Genomic DNA, 15,879 nt, shown 5'->3' on the forward strand with positions numbered 1-15,879 from the left:
ACCGGGCAAGGGTCTCAGGATAGGGTAGGTTTTCTTGCACCGCACACGATGCGAGAAGCGCAGGCACTTGACGAGCTGCTCTATGAATGCCCAGGCGCCGCAGCACGGTCTCAGGATCTCAGCATTCAGGCTCACTTTTCTCTGTACTGTTCATCCTGGGAAAAACTTGAAAACTGGTGATATTTTCATGCAAGTTGTTATCAGCCAGAGCAGAGATTAACGATGAAGTAAAAACCAGTGGTGCAAGTGAAAGCGTCAGAGTAACATAGTTGGGCCACACAAGATCATCAGCCATAGCACCTCGCGTTGACTTCCTTTCTTGACTATGTCATACACTTTGCGTCCTACCAGTTCACATCAGATTTGCAGTCTCACTAATCGCCTTTCGTACTCCCGTCTGTCCAGTAGTCAGCTGTTTCCACAAGCAGCTACAGAAAGAAAAGCGATTAAGGATAGGAATTCTATATATAGCAGCCCCTGAAGGGGCAGCGGATAGCCAGTGCCTTCCTGGGCTATTTTTATTGTGTGGCCCTCTATACGGCTATCCCAGTGTTTGGCGATGGATAAACTTCAGCCGGGACTTAGGTTTCCGTCTAGGGCACCAAAGTGTTTCCAGTTCCGCTGCTTCTGGGTATAGAAAGAGTAGAAAAGGGAAGAAAATTAGGAACAGGAGACGATGGCAAAGACAGCAAGACATAGACCAGGGCAGGAGAGGTTCTAGGGGCGGGGCTTGCCGGGGGTGGGGTCTTGGAGGGTCGCGGCGCTGGGGATGGTGGGAGCCTGCGCAGCTGGCTGCGCGGTGTCTTTCTCGTTTGCTTTTTTTCTCTTTTTTTTGGTTGGCCGAATTCAATCCGCCATATTGAAAACGACGGGTCTAATAGATCGCTGGAAACACAATTTAACCGAACCCCTCCAGTTGCGTTCATGCCGCTAGCAGGCGTTGACGGAGATTGCCTTTGTCTTACTGGGGACGTTCACCTCAGGGCTTGATGCTGGTGTCGGGACCGGGAGATAGGAGTGAGTCTCAGGAGAGACCTGGCCGAAAACCGCGAGTAAAGAAAAGTGAAGCCTAGTGAAATCGCCTTTGCAGGATTAGTACAAGGTGACTCAGGAAAAACTAACCAACTGGAGCCCGTGTAAGCTCAGCTACAGCCCTAGCAGCGAGGCGAAAACAGGTAAAGAGAGCTACTGAATGACAGAGGGAGCGTTATCCGTCACCTCTGTAAAGAGGTGGATGCTTCTTAGACCAAATCCCGGTATTTGTGAGCACTGTCTTCCTCAGGCACGCAGGCCGCAGTCACGACTGCGTGCCCAGAAAGTAATATCAAAATGTTTTACTGGTATTTTGTTGTCCGCTATTCCCAGGTGTAGGTCTGAATCTAAGTCTGTGTCTCCCACCGTCGGGTTCCCCCATTACGTGGACATGGCGCCTGTACGGTAAACCACCTGCGCCTTGGAAATCACTGACAGACAGATGTGAGATAATGTAGGAAGCTCAGGGGATTCTGAGTATCTGCGTTTCTTCTTTTCCCGTACTCGGCGGGAGACTTCTTATTTCGGAGGGCTGGGGCAGTCACGGGCGGAACTGCTCTCTATTTTGCACTGTAAGGAAAAATGGCCGCTTAACCTCCCCCGCATTTCCTATTTCTTGTAATACCTAAGGTGAAGTGGGAGGTTTAAATCTCTGCTTTCACTGGAAGAACCTCCTATCTATGCCCGGGGCCTCACTCAGAGCCAGGGACTAACCGCTCCTGGTTACAGTCCTTGCTCCACGGTCCTTCACAGGCTCGAAACGGGCTCATTGCACCGAATGCCGTTACCCAGGTGGAGTGATTAAGAACGGAGTTAGGCCTTAGCTGTCCTTGGTCATTAGGCCAGACTTATCCAACTCCCGCAATCACCCGCACCGTCTGACCTGAGAGTCTGCACCAGGTTTTTGCCCTCTTATACCGTTGTACCTCCTTTTCCTCTCCGCTACTTTGCTCAACGCGAAGACGCAGTATGACGTATTTTAATGAACAGTTCGGTTCCGATTTAGTTTGGATCGGATCTCCTTTCTGTTTTGTTCTCTACAGAAACAACTTGTCTCTATTAGTAGTTGAACCTGTTTTTGTGACAGCGCATTACGCATGATGTACTTTTTCGGCATCTCAAAATATTAACTTAGACTTACGGAGCAGATATTTTACTAATTTGTATGAAATTTTTTGCAAACTACAAATTTACACTGGAATTGTAAACGTTTATATTAAGAATGTTTTAAAATTCGCTTATAACTTTACTAAATTTGTATCTGCCCAGTGTATCTTATTTGTTCAGAAGATTTTTAAACTTGAAAGATGTATACGTAACCCTTAACTACTAATGCTGATTTTTTGTTTTGGTTTTCTTTTTGAAAGGGAGTTTCGCTCTTGTTGCCCTGGCAGGAGTGCAACTGCGCGGTCTTGGCTCACCGCAGCCTCCCCACCTCGCGGGTTCCAGCGATTCTCTTGCCTCAGTTTCCGGCGTACCAGTGATTACAGGGATGCTCCACCACGCCGGGCTAATTTTGTATTTTTAGTAGAAACGGGATTTCTTCATGTTGGTCACGCTGGTCTCCCTGTCCCGACCTCAGGTGATCTGCCCGCTTCGGTCTCCCAAAGATTAAAGGCGTGAGCCACGGCGCTCAGCCCTTTTTTTTTTTTTTTTTTTTTTAAGGGGGCATTCTCTTATTGGGCAACTCATTCATCCTCTAAATCCGCAAAACAAGGTCACTATTAAGAAGGAAATACAGGTTCTTTCACTACGAAATTTTCAAGACTTCTTTTTTTGGGGTTCATTCTCACTAGTAATTATACGATAAGTTAAGTACCAAATCACAAGGTCCCACGGTTGTCTAAAACCATACCGTTAAACTTTAAAATACACACCATAAATCTCTACATTTTTCTTAGTTTGCTGCTTTAATCACTACTTTCTTCTCTGCAAAGGCGCAATTGTTTAAAAGTGTCAGGAATTGTTTTTCAATTAGAAAACTCACATGCTTTTAACTTTCTCCTTTCAAACTGTATTCTTACAGTTTGGAAATAAAGCCTGAAGTATTTGCCATTGGCGATTCAAGGGTGAGTTGCGAAGATTTTTTATTTCACTGACTTGAAAATAAGATTGTCTTATTTTAATTATTTCTTCTTACCGTTTTCTGTTAACAGTGATTTTGTGAATGTTTACTCTGTCAGTCTTGTCTTACTGTTATAATACTTCCTTTTGCTGGTTGGTTTTAGTAATATATGTGACTTTGGGACCGGGTGTGGTGGCACACTCCTGTAATCCCAGCACTTTGGGAGGCCCAGGCGTCTGGATTGCCTGAGGTGAGGAGTTCAAGACCAGCCTGCCAACATGGTGAAGCCTCCTCTCTACTAAAAAAAAAAAAAAAAAAGAAATTATTTGAGCGGGGTGGTGGGTGCTTGTAATCCCAGCTACTCAGGAGGCTGAGGCAGGAGAATCCCTTGAATCCAAGAGTTGGAGGCTGCTGTGAGCCAAGATTATGCCACTGCACTCCAGCCTGGGCAACAAGGGTGAAACTTCACTTAAAAAAAAAAAAAAATACATGTATATATACACACATGTATATATGACTATTCATCTAAACTTGGATAAAATTTTTGTAATGACTACATAATAGCAAAAACGTAATTTAGAATCTATGTAATAAAGAAATGATTTTTAACAGTAGATTTTATTTACTATTATTGAGACCATAAACCACCCACGCCTCCCAATCACCGACTGATAGGTGAGATAATGTAGGAGGCTTGGGGATTCTGAGTATGTGCATCTAATTTTTGGGCTTTTGAATGGTTACCATGCTTTGTCAATGAAAATGGAAAAGAAGGATTTCTTTTCCAGGCTAGGCACAGTGGCTCATGCCTGTCATCCCAGCACTTTTGGAAGGCGAGTCGGGCAGATCACCTGAGATTAGGAGTTCAAGACCAGCGTGGCCAACATGGCAAAACCCTGTCTCTGTTAAAAATATATACATTAGCTGGGCATGGTGGTGGTTGCCTGTGATCCCAGCTACCTGGGAAACTGAGGCAGGAGAACCACTTGAATTCAGGAAGCAGAGGTTGCCGTGAGCCGAGATCCGTGCCATTGCACTCCATCCTGGGAGATAAAGCTGAGACTCTGTCTCAAAAAAGAAAAAAAAAAGGATTTACTGTGGGTCTTTTTTTCTTCTTGGATGTTGAAATGCATTTTCCAGTATCCAGTATTACATATTTTAATGGCCATCTTCTAATAGATTTTTTCATCAGGTATTTATAAGGCAGCTTACAGTTTCAGAAAGTAGGTATTTGTCTCAGTTTCAACATTCATGAACTTCTTGGTTTGTTGCACAAATTAACGCTTTCTTTTAGCTTTTTGTTGTTTTATAAGATTTGTTTTTAAACTGCAATAGAAATTTTTATATTTGTTTTAGCATTTTGATGTGGAAACCATCCTTTGTTAAAGATAATTATCCATTTTAAAGATAATTTAAAGATATCTATATCTTTTTAAAAATGTACATTAAAGGATTGGTAGTTAAAATATTTTTGTGCAATAAACTGGAAATATGTTTTGCTTATTGCATAAGTTAGTGTAACAGCTTTATTGAAGTATAATTTACATATTAAATGTTTCTTTTACATGTACAACTTGCTGGTTTCTAATAAATTTCCAGAGTTCTGAAACATTTCCAGTTTTAGAACATTTTCCTCACTCCGGCACATCCTTGCACCTTTTCAAGCCATTCTCCACTCACATCTTCAGCTCTTGGTAGTCCCTAATCTTCTGTCTCTACAGATTTGACTTTTTGGATGTTTCAAAAAAATTGAATCAAAATATGTAGGCTTTGTATCTCTCATCTTCCATGTAGATAATGTTTTTGAGATTCATGTTGTAATATGGATAAATATTGCATCTTTTTATATTAATGGTATATCATTGTATGGATGCAGTTTACCCATTTACCAAGTGTATATATGGGTTGTTTTCAGTTTGGGGTTTTTGTAAATAAAGTTGCTAGAAACACTAATGTACACCAGGCTTTATGTGTGAACAATTAGGGTTTTTGTTTCTTTGTTACGTTTTAAGAACTTTAAGGACGATTGATAGGGCTGGGCCTGGTGGCTCATGCCTGTTATCCTAGCACTTTGGGAGGCCAAAGTGGGTGGATCGCAAGGTCAGGAGTTTGAGACCAACTTGGCTAATATGGTAAAACCTTGTCTATACTAAAAATTCAAAAAATAGCTGGGTGTGGTGGTGCGGGCCTGTAGTCCCAGCTGCTTGAAGACTGAGGTGGAATCCCTTGAACATAGGAGGCATAAGCTGTAATGAGCCGAGATCACACCATGGTACTCCACCCTTAGTAACAGAGCGAGACTCTATCTCAAAAAAAAAAAAAAAAAAATTATGTATTGGGTAGGTATGTAGTAACAAAATTATGTATTGTATTTTAAGTTTATATTTAACTTAAGCAATTGCCAAATTGTTTTTCTAAGGTGGCTACATCATTTCACATTCTTATCAACTGTTTTGATACACTCTTTCCATTGGGTGTGCAGTAGTACCTTATTTGGCATTTTCCTAATGGCTAACAAATGTTGAACATCTTCTTGTGCTCATTTTCTGATTGTGTTTCTTTAGAGAATGTTCAGACTTGCCCATTAAAATTTATTGTTTGTTTTAAATTGAGCTGTAAAAGCTCTTTGTTTGGCTATGTCTTTTTTTGCTTTTCTTTTCCTTTCTTTCGTGTGTGTGTGTGTGTGAGAGAGAGAGAGAGAGAGAGAGAGACAGGCTCTGCTATTAAGGCTGAAGTGCAGTGGCATAGTATTGGCTCACTGTAAACTCCATACCCCAGGCTCAAGTGATCTTCCTACCCGAGCCTTTAAGTAGCTTGGACTACTTGCCACCAGGCCCAGCTAATTTTTGTAATTCTTTTTTTTTTTTTTTTAAGACAGAGTGTTGCTCTGTTGTCCAGACTGGAGTGCGGTGGGGTGATCTCGGCTCACTGCAGCCTCCCTCCTGGGTTTAAAGGATTCTCCTGCCCCAGCCTCCTGAGTAGCTGGGATTACAGGCACGCACCCACACCCAGCTAAGTTTTTCTGTATTTAATAGAGATGGGGTTTCACCATGTTGGTGAGGGTGGTAATTTTTGTACTTTTTTGCAGAGCTGGGGTTTCGCCTTGGTGCCCAAGATGGTCTCAAACTCCTGGGCTCAAGTGATTGACCCGCCTTGGCCTCCCAAAGTGCTGAGATTACAGGTGTGAGCCACTGCACTGGCCTAGATAATGTCCTGTGTCAGACATATGATATGCAAATATTTTGTCCTAGTCTGCAGCTTATCTTCACTTTTTCTTAATGACATATTTTGAAGCACAAAAGCTTTTATTAATTTTTTTGTTTTATTGCTTGTGCTTTTTATGTTCTAGCTAAGAAATATTTTCCGAACTGAAAGTTGTTGATGAAGAGTCACGCTCTGTAAAATATTTGAAGGGATTTATTCTGAGCCAAATATGAGAGACCAATGGCCCATGACACAGCACTCAGGATACTGTGAGAACATTTGTCCAAGGTAGTCTGGGCACAGCCTAGCTTTATACATTTTACAGAGCATGAGACATCCATCAAATACATGTCTGGAAGATGTATGTTGCTTCGGCCCAGAAAGTTGGGACAGCTGAAATCCAGGGCTCTCAGGTTATTGGTAGATTTAAAATTGCTCTGATTGGTAGTTGGTTGACAGTTAAGTTATTAACTAAAGACCTAAAGTCAATAGAAGGGACTGTCTGGGTTATGATGGTGAGGCATTGTGAAGACCAAAGTTGTGTTATGCAAGTGAAGCTTCCAGAAAAAATCTATTGTAAATGTTTCTCATCAGAGAAATAGTCTGTTAGCCGGGCGCTGTGGCTCAAGCCTGTAATCCCAGCACTTTGGGAGGCCGAGACGGGCGGATCATGAGGTCAGAAAATTGAGACCATCCTGGCTAAAACAGTGAAACCCCGTCTTTACTAAAAATACAAAAAACTAGCCGGGCGAGGTGGTGGGCGCCTGTAGTCCCAGCTACTCGGGAGGCTGAGGCAGGAGAATGGTGTAAACCCAGGAGGCGGAGCTTGCAGTGAGCTGAAATCCGGCCACTGCACTCCAGCCCGGGCGACACAGCAAGACTCCATCTCAAAAAAAAAAAAAAAAAAAAAAAAAGTCTGTTATATTAGTAATTCCAAAAGGGAGGAGCATATAATAAGCATGTCTCCCCTCTTCTCTGCATCACGACCTGAACCAGTCCCTCAGGTTAGCCTTGGAGTGTCCTTGCCAAGAGGAAGGGTCCATTCAGATGGTTGGGGGGCTTAGAATTTTATTTTTGGTTTACATTCTCCCCCTCTAGGCCAGGATTTGCCAGAGGCAACATCAGTGGCCACCAGATTTTTATTCTGTCCCATGAAGTTGGGACAGATGAACCCAGTATGGCCTGGGTGTCTGGTCTGGTCTGGGACTCCCCACCATCCTTCTATTACCAGGAAACTGAGAGTGAAAAGACTTACAGCCAGTTGAATATTTAGGCAAAAAAGGGATGGATACAGACACACATTCATTACTCTGAATTTTTTTTTTTTTTTTTTTTTTTGAGACAGATTCTCACTTTGTCACCCAGGCTGGAGTGCAGTGGGGTGGTCTTAGCTTGCTGCATCCTCTGCCTTCTGGGTTCAAGCAATTTTTCCTGCCTCAGCCTCCTGAGTAGCTGGGATTATAGGAGTGTGCTACCACCCCCGGCTAATTTTTTTGTATTTGTAGTAGAGAGAGGGTTTCACCCTATTGGCCAGGCTGTTTTTAAACCCCTGACCTTGTGGTCTGCCCACCTTAGCCTCCCAAATGCTGGGATTACAGGTGTGAGCCACTGTGCTGGCCACATTGTTTTGTTAAAAAGTCAACTAGCAAGAAGTCAAAGGTGAGGTTACAAAACTGACTTATCTGTAACTTCTATGCTTTCCACTAGTAATCATGGTTTTAGTTACAGAATTACAGTAATTACCTATTCAAAAATAAACATTGTTCTGAAAAAAAATTAAAAACTGTATTATCTAGATGTACAATTCATAGCTGGGAGGCTTTGTCACGAGGTATCTTTACCCTGTCAGTAATTGTTTTCTTTTAGTTTTATGAAAAGCAGAAAATTCTTTATGGTTAGAATGCATGAAAAGGCGCCACATGATAGCTCAGAGGGCAAAGTCTCTTGTTTTACTAGCTGTTGAGGCATTTGTTTACCCCTTGTTAACTTTGGAGGGTATGACCTAATTCTGCTCCTCAAAACCAGTCCTTGGAATCTCATGTGCCCACCACTTTGGCAGTCCCTGGCCCTAAAGGGAGGGTGCTTGTATAGTCTTAGCAGCAGGACATTTGCAGAGAAAAACAGTCTGGGCCGAGTAGATGCCAGATGAGGGAGATTAGCATCTCTAGGCTTCAGGAGACCATGAGTCTGGTTTCTTTGGAAGTAAAATAGAGAGAGATACATAACATTAGTATTTTGACAATCAAAAGAGTATTTTCATGTCAGAACGAACAACCTGTTCCATTAGGGCACCAACTAAAAATATGAAAACAAATTATAATCTGGTGATCTTTAGAGGATTATTGTACCCAAAAAATAACTCATGCTCTTTATTCTGCAATTAAAAACAGAAGTCAGGGCTGAAATCTAGTAACATGGTAAACTTTTCCTTTGAAACAGTTTCTCCAGCCCTCCTCTTCCATTATAGAGGAATTACAATAAGACCAATTCACGTGCAAAATAAGTGTTAAGCTTATTTTACTTGGCCTGATTGTTTGCATAATATACAGCAAGAATTGATAGCCCATATAGGCTCCTTTTAAGTTGCCTTTGCTGGAACTTTACCTAAAAATGTATTAGTCTAGTCAAAGTCTTGGTAAAGTAACTAGTGACTCCAGTTGTCTGGTTTTAAGAGAAAAGGCTCTTAATAAACTTAGGCAAATAACTGCAGTGTCCTAAAATCAGTTTCTGAATTCTGGAGAACTCAAAGTGGAAGGTAAGTTTGCTTATAAGAACATACTTTACCCAAATGTTTTAAACTGTAAATAATCCAAAGTAAGCATACTTCCTTGAGTCTTCTTTAACCAGAGCAGCAGCCTTACAATCAAGATGCCATTTGTGTACCTTGGAACTGCTAGTCACATGCTTAGCAGCTCTTGTCAGGTGAGAGCTATCAGGTACTGTACAGTCTGGCAGCTCTTCAGTCTGACAGCTCTTCACATGGTTAGAGTAAGTCTTAAGGAAAAAGGAGGCTCCCTGCTCATGAGTATCTCCTCCTTGTATTTTCCAGGTAGCAGTATTCTATGTAAAGCATTTTTAATTTATCCTGAAACTTTTGGGCACCATTATTTCCATTAGCATGGAGGAAGCTTCATTTAACATCCCATAGCAAGGCAGTAAATTCCGCTCAAGTGGACGTGTTCTAGTTCAGTCATTGTCATTGGGAAGTGCTCACAGGCTTATGGTAGAAGCCCCAGGAAGCTCTCCACAAAGCCTGTGAAGTGGAGGATTTGTTCTATCACTGCAGCTTCTACCTTACATTCTGTGGGCTCAGGCAGTCTTACTAGTTCCTATTTAGCATGTCCAATTTAATTAACGTTTCTCAAAGGGCAGATTTACGTGCCTTCAGTTGTTGTTCTTCCTTTAGTTTCCTCAGGTTGAATATATGCCTTCAGTTTTGCGGTACTAGTTAAGGGAAACATCCCTGAGTCAGATACATTGGTACCCATTTTTATAACACGTTTAGGTAAAAGAGTCACAGCTGCTTTACAGAAAGCCTGTTTAAACACTCAGATTTCATAATCTTTACATTTTTTTATGTTCTGGTCCCAGCAATCTTTTTTTTCCTACTCCCAGACCATTTTACCTTTTCTGGTAAAAAAGAATTTGGGTTTCCAGTAGGGGATCCAGCTGAGAGACTCAGGCTCTTTTGTCAATCTTTATTGCCTTTTTTTGAGACAGAGTCTTGCTCTGTCACCCAGGCTGGAGTGCAGTGGTGGGATCTCGGCTCACTGCAAGCTCCGCCTCCCGGGTTCACGCCATTCTCCTGCCTCAGCCTCCGGAGTAGCTGGGACTACAGGCGCCTGCCACCTCGCCCGGCTAGTTTTTTTGTATTTTTAGTAGAGACCAGGTTTCACCGTGTTAGCCAGGATGGTCTCGATCTCCTGACTTCGTGATCCGCCCAACTTGGCCTCCCAAAGTGCTGGGATTACAGACGTCAGCCACTGTGCCTGGCCCAATCTTTATCTTAATTGACTTCAGCATTTCTCCAGGCAGTGCCAGCTTTTTCACTATGTTTTACCTTTGATCTTCTTAAATTTCCCTAATATGGCCCAGCCCAAATAGTAGAAAACTACCTTTTGGGGTTTTTTTTTTTTTTTTTTTTTTTGAGATGGAGTCTTGCTCTGTCACCCAGGCTGGAGTGCAGTGGCCAAATCTCAGCTCACTGCAAGCTCCGTAGCCCGCCACCTCGCCTGGCTAGTTTTTTGTATTTTTTAGTAGAGACGGGGTTTCACCGTGTTAGCCAGGATGGTCTCGATCTCCTGACCTCGTGATCCGCCCAGCTCGGCCTCCCAAAGTGCTTTTGGGGTTTTTTAATGTTAGGGGACCAGCAGGGATTCCCTTTGGTACACCCAACCTTTGATAGTATTGTAAATTCCTTTGTTTTTGACCCTATCAATTTTCATTTTATTTATTAATAACCATTTAAAGAGTTATATTACCCTTCTGGGGCAAGTCCTTTGATTTTCTTTCCCGTTTCCATTTTGTTGTTGTTAATTATGCTAACGTTTCACTCTTGTTGCCCAGTCTGGAATGCAATGGTGCAATCTTGACTTACTGCAACCTCCTCCTGGGTTCAAGTGATTCTCCTGCCTCAGCCTCGCAAGTAGCTGGGATGTGTGTGCCACTTTGCCCAGCTAATTTTTGTGTTTTCAGTAGAGATGGTTTCACCATGTTGACCAGTCTGGTCTTGAACTCCTGACCTGAAGTAATCTGCCTGCCTCGGCCTCCCAAATTGTTGGGATTACAGGCGTGAGCCACTGCATCAAGCCTATCCCAGGCCTTTTCAAAAGGAAGATCTGAAATTCTGAGATACCGATCTGAGGAATTTGAAAAAGAAATGGATTATAGAATTTAAAACAACACATTCTTGCATTAAGAGAAGGCAGCATTTTTTTTTTTTTTTTTTTTTTTGAGACAGAGTCCCGCTCTGTTGCCCAGGCTGGAGTGCAGTGGCCAGATCTCAGCTCACTGCAAGCTCCGCCTCCTGGGTTCACGCCGTTCTCCTGCCTCAGCCTCCCGAGTAGCTGGGACTACAGGCGCCCGCCACCTCGCCCGGCTAGTTTTTTGTATTTTTTAGTAGAGCCGGGGTTTCACCGGGTTAGCCAGGATGGTCTCGATCTCCTGACCTCGTGATCCGCCCGTCTCGGCCTCCCAAAGTGCTGGGATTACAGGCTTGAGCCACCGCGCCCGGCCCGAAGGCAGCATTTTAAATAAAACCTTGTTCTTACTCTTTCTTTAGTTTTGCATTAGTGTATTTCTAATAAGTTCAATTTCTAGAAATACTATTACAGTTTTTTTAAATACAGCCAACTTAATTATATGACTTAGAAAATTTTTTTACTAACCTTATTACAAATTACATGAGTTGCTCATTGCATGCTTGGACTTTCTGGTTTGTTCTAAATATCTCTGTTTCTTGAACAACCAGTTACCTTATTTTAGGACAAAAAATTTACCACACAAGATTCTTTTTTATATTTTATTACTTTTAACCTCTCTTAAAAAAAACAAAAAACTAGGCCGGGTGCGGTGACTCAAGCCTGTAATCCCAGCACTTTGGGAGGCCGAGACGGGCGGATCACGAGGTCAGGAGATGGAGACCATCCTGGCTAACACGGTGAAACCCCGTCTCTACTAAAAAATACAAAAAACTAGCCGGGCGAGGTGGCGGGCGCCTGTAGTCCCAGCTACTCGGGAGGCTGAGGCAGGAGAATGGCGTGAACCCGGGAGGCGGAGCTTGCAGTGAGCTGAGATCCGGCCACTGCACTCCAGCCTGGGCGACAGAGCGAGACTCTGTCTCAAAAACAAACAAACAAACAAAAAAACTCAGTTTCTGTAACTTTCTTTACATCTCTCTTATATCCTGGTTGGTTTTTTGTGTAACCACTAAATAAGCTTTGCGTTAGACAAAAATATTTACCATTAAATAAGAAAACAATTTTTTTTTGAGGCTAAATCTCACTCTGTCACCCAGGCTGGAGTGCAGTGGTGCGATCTTGGCTCACTGTAACCTCTGCCTGCTGGGTTCTGGTGATTCTTGGGCCTCAGCCTCCTGAGTAGCTGGGGCTACAGGCGTGTGCCACCACGCCCAGCTAATTTTTGTATTTTTAGAAGAGATGGGGTTTCACTGTGTTAGCCAGGATGGTCTCTATCTCCTGACCTCGTGATCCGCCCAACTCGGCCTCCCAAAGTGCTGGGGTTACAGGCGTGTGAGCTACAGCGCCTAGCTGAAAACAATTTTCAGACGTTTTCTTTTTTTTGTTTTTCTTTTTTTTTTTGGTGAGATGGAGTCTGGCTCTGTCGCCCAGGCTGGAGTGCGGTGGCGTGATCTCGGCTCACTGCAAGCTCCCCCTCCCAGGTTCACGCCATTCTCCTGCCTCAGCCTCCCGAGTAGCTGGGACTACAGGCGCCCGCCACCTCGCCCGGCTAGTTTTTTGTATTTTTTAGTAGAGACGGGGTTTCACCGTGTTAGCCAGGATGGTCTCAATCTCCTAACCTCGTGATTCGCCCGTCGCGGCCTCCCAAAGTGCTGGGATTACAGGCCTGAGCCACCGCGCCCGGCCCAGACGTTTTCTTCTAATTTTTAAATTGGAAATTACGCAGAAATTTAATATGTATTATTTAAGATAACCTTACATTCTAATTATATGACAAGTTTGTTTACAAGCATTTATTCCATTACATTTACCTGATTATTTAATAAGGACAGTCATCATTTAAGGTTATTTCCCTGTTAATATTTCTATGGCCTATGAATTTCAGGTGCATATCTAAGTAAGAAACTTAAGTTTAAATATATGAAACTCAGGATTTACCTGTTTTCATTAAACCAAAAATCTTAAATATCTTATTTGACAAAAATTGGACAAAGATCATGCTGTTTTGGGCTAGGTTTATATAGTTTTATGACCCTTCTGACAAATTTTAACACCTTACAAGATTTGGCAAGGATAAGTATGAAACCTCTCAATCAAAATATGCTGCAAACAGCATGTAAACAAAACGTGCTGAGAGTTCTTCAGATATTTCTAATACTATTTTATCTGTAATTTTAAAGCTAGCCTATTTATTAAGATTTTTACTTCAGTCACATGAACCTGAAAAGCATTTAGGCTTACTATGTAACTTTAAGCTAATTCGGTACTTTGTGACCAAAACTGAACAAACTACACATATATACATATAAACACACACATACCACACTCAACCAAACAAATATCCTATAACTTCTACTTAGAAAAGTAACAGCAGATTTAAAGGAGGTGGAAAAGATAATAGAGAAAGAGAATTTTTTCTTAATGTAATTTGTCCATCACTTAAAAATACTTAAATAGAGGCTCTATGGTTTTTATCATTCTTAGATGTTTCGCATGTTTAGATGGTTTGATTCCCATTCTTAGATTATGTGTTTCCACTTAAAAGGACCAACTGAGCTGTGGCCTAGGGTTTAGTGTAATGAATTGGGGTGTGCTGGTTATGAACAGGACTCCACAGCATGTCACCCCTGAGTTATTTCCGCCCTCTTAAGTGTCTCACTGCATGTCTCTATTTCCCTCTGGAAGTCTAGTGCCTCTGAGTGCTGAGAACACTGTATATATATGTGTGTGTATATATACACATACATACGTGTGTATATGTGTATATATGTATATACATATATGTGTATATATACATATATGTATACGTGTGTATACACACACATATGTATATAATTTTTTTTAGAGACACTTGCTCCGTTGCCCAGGCTGAAATACAGTGGTGTGATCTAGGCTCACTGCATCCTTTGCCTCCCGGGTTCAAACAAAAAAGCCTATATATTTAAATATTTATTTATTTAAGACAGAGTTTCACTCTTGTTGCTCAGGCTGTGGTGCAGTGGCACGATCTCGGTTCACTGCAATCTCTGACTCCTGGGTTCAAGTAATTCTCTCGCTTCAGCCTCCTGAGTAGCTGGTATTACAGATGTGCGCCACTACGTCCACCTAATTTTTTTTGTATTTTTAGGAGAGATAGGGTTTCACTCTTGTTGTTCAGGCGGTAGTGCAGTGGCACGATCTCGGTTCGCTGCAATCTCTGCCTCCTGGGTTCAAGTAATTCTCTCGAGTTCGAACTCCTATCGTTAGGTGATCCATCCGCCTCAGCCTCCCAAAGTACTGGAATTACAAGCGAGGGCCACTATGCCTAACCAAATCCTGTATTTTTTTAAAAAGTAATTTTTGTTGGGGGTTTCCTGTAAGGCTCCTGCATGTCACGAGAGGTCAGTACCCCAGACATTCCCACTTGATCCACAGTCACTCAAGGGCACGTTTGAGCTGGGATGAACAAAATGCTGTTTTTCTTTGGAGCTGAGGAAACTCAGTCTCTCACTTATCTATGAAAATGACACTTTAGTTTCTCACACAAATGCTCATACATGCCACCCGAGATCAATTTTGGGAGAAAAAGCAATGGAGAAGACCCTTTAGAATGTATTTCTGAATTAGAAACCAGTTGAGGAGCCCAGATTGTTCTCCCTGACTTTAGAAAAAGGAAATGGAAAAGACCCTTTAGATTACATCTGCAAACTAGAATGAGGATCCTACACAACAGTTTCCTCGGAAGAAACAAACAAACAAACAAACAAACAAACACAAAAACAGAATAAATCAAGGACTGTTAATCAAAGGGAGACTGGGGGGATCTGGAGCACATACCTGTTCTGCCAGAGGAGAAGCTTGAAATTGAAGAGACTTTCAGGCTGGGCATGGGGAATCATGCCTGTAATCCCAGCACTTTGGGAACATGAGGTGGGCAGATCAGGAGGTCAGGAGTTCAAGACCAGCCTGGCCAACATAGTGAAACCCAGTCTCTACTAAAAATACAAAAAATTAGACGGATGTGGAGGCAGGTGCCTGTAATCCCAGCTACTCGAGAGGCTGAGGCAGGAGAGTCACTTGAACCCAGGAGGCGGAGGTTGCTGTGAGCTGAGATTGTGCCTGGGTGACAATGAGAGACTGTCTCAAACAACAAAAAGAGAGAGAGAAAAAAAAAAAATTGGAGAGGTTTTCAATGAGCCCCTGCTGCTGCCTTTAGCTCTGAGTTTGGGCAACTCCTTTGTGATCCTGAGTGTTCTCTGATGCCTCATGTTGGGCACTAAATCATTGTCAAAGAAAAGAGTCAAACTCTTTAAAATATTTGAAGAGACTTATTGTCAACCAACTATGAGTGACCAATGGCCTGTGACACAGCCCTCAGGAGACTCTGAGAACATGTGCCCAAGACGATCAGGGCACAGATTATTATTATTATTATTTTTTGAGACAGAGTTTTGCTGTTGTTGCCTGGGTTGGAGTGCAATGGCACGATCAGAGCTGACTGCAACCTCTGCCTCCCAGGTTCAAGCAATTCTCCTGCCTCAGCCTCCTGAGTAGCTGGGATTACAAGCATGTGCCACCACGTCTGGCTAATTTTGTATTTTTAGTAGAGATGGGGTTTCTGCATGTTAGTCAGGCTGGTCTCGAACTCCCAACATCAGGTGATCCGCCAGTCGTGGCCTC

At 42.6% G+C, this 15,879-nt stretch overlaps 1 protein-coding gene across 34 annotated transcripts in view; it reads left to right on the top strand.

Moving 5' to 3' along the window:
* The first annotated feature begins 629 nt into the window (after nucleotides 1-629).
* Nucleotides 630-15,879, top strand: part of USP9Y (ubiquitin specific peptidase 9 Y-linked) — a 211,552-nt gene continuing 196,302 nt past the window's right edge. For 6 of the 34 annotated variants that reach the window (XM_074030434.1, XM_074030435.1, XM_074030437.1 and 3 more), the window contains exon 1: nucleotides 1,115-1,175. The gene's annotated coding sequence lies outside the window, so the exon portion shown is untranslated. Of the gene's footprint in view, nucleotides 1,176-3,058; nucleotides 3,102-15,879 lie in introns of all 34 variants that reach the window. The other 28 variants (XM_074030439.1, XM_074030447.1, XM_074030464.1 and 25 more) reach the window with 13 other exon arrangements.

This window comes from Macaca fascicularis, chromosome Y, assembly GCF_037993035.2.
Source record: "Macaca fascicularis isolate 582-1 chromosome Y, T2T-MFA8v1.1".
Taxonomy (NCBI): Eukaryota; Metazoa; Chordata; class Mammalia; order Primates; family Cercopithecidae; genus Macaca; species Macaca fascicularis.